A 5,000-nucleotide genomic window follows, 5' to 3' on the forward strand; every position below is an offset into this window, starting at 1 on the left:
ATTATTATTATTATTATATTAAAAAGGATGGCCGCATCGTGCAAATTAATGTTATGTTAAGTCTTCTCAGTTTTTCTTATGACTCGCTTCTCTTGCGCGCTAGTGTTGGTCAACATCTCGCCAATGTTCATATTTTGGCAAAGAGAAATGTAAACAGCATGATGAAGACTCAATATAAGATTAATTCGCACGATGCAACCATCATTTTTAACAAGACATGCTTTTGAGAGGGTCTATTTCCTTCCTATATTATTATTATTATTATTATTATTATTATTATTATTATTATTATTATTATTATTATTATTTATAAAGAACCCGACTACTCCCAGATGGAAATCATAACATAAAACATACACTTAACAAAGAGGGAGGGATAAACAAACCTAAAATATTTCGTTTGATTTCCTGTGATCCAGCAAACACAGTTTTAACCCCCATTAACCTTATCAGAATCACCGATTAACTGATAAAAGGGTCCTGTTGTGTTATTCAGTGTTAATTGAATACTAGGCTGTATCTATAGAATTGCTTTTACTTGACATAATTGACATTGTGGTTGATTTACACCATAGCGTCATAGTGGTCCTAAGGCCGCATTTATTTGTTACTTATGGTTTAAATTATATATATATATATATATATATATATATATATATATATATATATATATATATATATTTTATATATAATATACATATATATATGTGCATACATGTGTATATATATATATTTATATTTACGTATGTATGTTTGTGTGTATGTATGCATTTCACCCGTTAAAAGGAAGGGTGGCTCCCAAAAGAGTTACCAATCCGATTCTCAAATTTCTTCACCATCTAAGACATCATTCCTCTACACTGACTAACGACCAAGTACATAAATCACAGCTTAAAACAACGGAAAGAAAATGTATTTTAACTACACTTACCCATATCGCCCCGTCATTCGGGAAAAGAAAAACGAATAAACAATAAATAACTTCATTCGGTCAAGCGAAAATATTCAAATTTGCAACTCCACTGGGACCTAAAATGAGTTTTTACTTGACGCTTCAGAAAGCGTGTGTGTGTTCCTGTACAACATCCTGCTATCGATTTTAACGTACGTTAGAGAGAGAGAGAGAGAGAGAGAGAGAGAGAGAGAGAGAGAGAGAGAGAGAGATAGGAGCGGGGGTGAAGCAGCTACCAGAAGTGATTCGGGTGTCATTGTACGATAAATTATATTTTTTCAACAGATGTATAAAAAAATGTTTCGCTTTACGTACGAACATGTGCTGTCTATTATTATTATTATTATTATTATTATTATTATTATTATTATTATTATTATTATTATTATTATTATTATATTATTATTATTATTATTATTATTATTATCGTCCTTGCATTGTTGTTTTTGTTATTAGTCTTGTTTATTTTCTACTGATTATGCTATCTCTCTTCCTCTTTATATCACCAGTCCATTGCGAAATCAGACTACTGCCTGGAGTGTATTTATTATTTCTCTATTTGAAACTTCTGGTTTTTTTAACATTTTCCCGGGGCGTGGGAAATCCAACTCAGGAACTGATCACCAATACAACATAATTAACTTAAGCCAGGAACAAGCCGCAGATATTCATGCTGTTAAATATTGGCGGAGTCTTTCCAAGTTAATGTTCAATGTACGATTCCGAATTATCTCTTTATATATCCCACACCGAAGTGACAGAAAATCGATGACACTCGTATTTACCTGTGGGCCAATCAAGTGACACAGGTGTAACGGGCACATGTATAAAGAATATGCAGGTGTTTATCATTTTTGGTTTATGCGGATACGCGCACACGTGTTATGCACACACAGATATATATATATATATATATATATATATATATATATATATATATATATATATATATATATATATATATATATGTGTGTGTGTGTGTATATGTGTATATATATATATATATATATATATATATATATATATATATATATATATATATATGATTATAAATATATAAGACGACCGTATCACTTAACCTGGTAAATTTTATTTCGTATAAAAGTTTCACTCAGTTGAAAAATTGCTTTCCTTCTGAAACTCCCTAAATGAGATATTCAACAAATCTTTACTGTCGTTAATAAGTATTCTAAGATAACCCCTATCTCTGATATTTTTTTTTATCACACGTAGACTTAAAACAGTAAAGTGCCTTACCTAATAATCACTGCTTAATTCCGCCTACAAACTAGATTACACCATCGTAAGAAAAAGTTTGTCTACATTAGTTCTTACATGCGTGACCATGAACATACAGGTTTTTTTATTACAAGCTCCTGTGGACCACTGTGAAGGTACCTCAGTACTTGGTAAACTTCCAGCAGACATTTCACTATATATGCAGGGGTATGATGTGAGAGGCAACGAGGAACACAGGACTAAGGAAGCCGACGGATTTTTTTTCCTTACGAAGTTACCATCAGCGCATTCCCATTCGCACACTAACCGACAAACACATGCGCGGAGGTCGCCTCCTTTTAAAATAAGAGGAAGAAGAGCAGACGCGACCGTTTCTCTTCCCGTGTTATATATTCAGTTTCCCAGCATTTCGTCTATTCATCACCCTGTGTGAGCATATAAGCATATGAATTTCGTCGGGGGAAGGGCGAAGGAAGTGGTGGCCTACCGTGGGAAAAACATTTCGGGTGCTCTGCTGAACACCGACCCCACCATCCCTTCGTCACGGGTGTCGGGGGGCGGGAGAGGAGGAGGGGCCGTTCCAGCGATACAGTCAAGGCAGCGACCGACTGGGAGAATGTTCTTAAATGTTTAGTCTGGCCTGTGCCGTCGTGCTGCAAGGTGAGGTGTGGCTACGCGCGCCTGTGAGCCTTCATCTTGCCTTCGTTCTTCTGTGACGCAAACGGATTGTTTACTGCCGCGTTTTGTGATAACACCGTCCTGACACTCCGACATCCCGTTTGTGATGTGAACTAGATGGCCTCTAAAATGGAGTGCTTGTGGATATAGTGAGTTTTATCAGTGGAATAAAGATAAAAATGACTGTGCTGAGGATTCCGAACGAGTTCGAGCACGTGGAAAATACCAGACGCAGTGATTGCATGAAGGGAACACTTCGGCAAACAGGATATCCCGGGCTTTAATGTGCGAATTTGACAGGGTCTGTTTCCGTGGGAAGAGAGCACGGTGTCATGGTGGAAAGAGGAAAGAAGGGAGGTCGCTGAAGTAGTTTGCTCATTTCAGAGATAAGAGTTTTGCGGGGGAAAAGTTTTCATTAGGTAGCCTTAAGAGGAAACCCGTGGGATGTAATTCTCGTACATTTGATGTGTCAAAATATCGAAGCATTAATTTTGCATGTCTTTTTAAATTAATTGAAACTAAATCGATGTTGATGCCCTTTCCAAGGACATTTAATATTTGATGAAATTATCAAAGCACTGAGGTCTAAATTCCCTAAATCTATTTTACAAGGAAAATCAACTCAAAGTCATCGAAGGTTGATTGAAACCCTTTAGGTGCTGACTCAGAGCCAGCAGATGCCAATTCAAATTCAATAAACGTTTTATTCAAAACTAAATGCGACACAGGAGTCCCGGCAGTCCTACAGAGGAGAGACAGCATCAAGCTACAATGAAGTGAAGATCCTAAGCGACGATCTTTATAAGGTAAGAATCAAGGTCGCCCTTTGCATGTTCACGCGCGCCCGCGCGCGCCCCCGGGGCTCCTTTTTGTGCCGTCTGCAACAAACTGGGCACCATTGTTTGCCCCGCCAAGGTCTCCGCGAGACAATTATCACGATACTGCTGATTATTTTCGAGGTGTTGGACAGTAATTCCCACGCGGTTGCTGCTTTTTCATTTCTTGGTCGTTTTTACTCAGAATTTCTTTGTTTTCCCGTAATTATTGCTTATCGTAATTGCCCTCCAGCTAAGGATATATTTGCTTGTAAATGTTCTTCTGAGGGAATGCACGTTGATGGGCATCATAACTTGGCGTTTAATGCATATGGTAGCAACAGTAGTAATGAATAAAGCTGAAAATAATGACAATAAGAACAATATTGATAATGGTTGCTGCTTTCATTATATTTTATAAATATAGATTATGGCTTATATATATATTTATATATATATATATATATATATATATATATATATATATATATATATACATATATATATATATATATATATATATATATATAATATATACATATATACATATATATATATATATATATATATATATATATATATATATATATATATATATATATATATATATATATATATATATATATATATATATATATATATATATATATATATATTTGTATATGCATATATATATATGTGTGTGTGCATGTGTGTATGTATGCATATATATATATATATACAGTATATATATATATATATATATATATATATATATATATATATATATATATATATATATATATAAATTTTTATATGTTTGCCCATATATTTCATAGTTGTAAAATCATCATATCCTGCCATTTTGTGAATGCTTATATTGTTAATAAAATAATTTCGTGTACTTATCAACGTTTTTACGCCATAAAAATAGGCTTCGAAAGTAATTATTAATAGTTGCAGTGACAGTTGAAATCAGAACAATAACATAACCAGTTATTGAACAGTTATAGCAATACAAATATGACGACGATGCCAACTATAATAATATTATCGGTAGTTTTATCAATAAAACTGATAAGATAAGAAACAAAATAGCTTGTTTATTATTAATATTGATATCAACAACAACAAGAATAATATTAAGAATAACGATAGTAATGGTTTTGATATGAAATTGATATGGAACAACCATAAAACAACAGCAACTACAGGAAGCCTTCTTGTGCAAGATGGTAGGCCTAAGGCTGATTGCAGTCGACTCGACTCGTCAGAAAGCGTAAAACTTCAGTAAAAAAAAAGTCAAAAGATCGTCTGTTGGAGACCTTGTTGATTGT

The 5,000-nt window shown here is 33.9% G+C and overlaps 1 protein-coding gene across 1 annotated transcript in view; it reads left to right on the top strand.

Moving 5' to 3' along the window:
• Positions 1-2,771: 2,771 nt before the first annotated feature.
• Positions 2,772-5,000, top strand: part of LOC136848145 (uncharacterized) — a 307,270-nt gene continuing 305,041 nt past the window's right edge. Inside the window, exon 1 of the mRNA XM_067120423.1 lies at positions 2,772-3,675. The gene's annotated coding sequence lies outside the window, so the exon portion shown is untranslated. The remainder of the gene's footprint in view (positions 3,676-5,000) is intronic.

Source organism: Macrobrachium rosenbergii, chromosome 18 (genome assembly GCF_040412425.1).
Source record: "Macrobrachium rosenbergii isolate ZJJX-2024 chromosome 18, ASM4041242v1, whole genome shotgun sequence".
Classification (NCBI taxonomy): Eukaryota; Metazoa; Arthropoda; class Malacostraca; order Decapoda; family Palaemonidae; genus Macrobrachium; species Macrobrachium rosenbergii.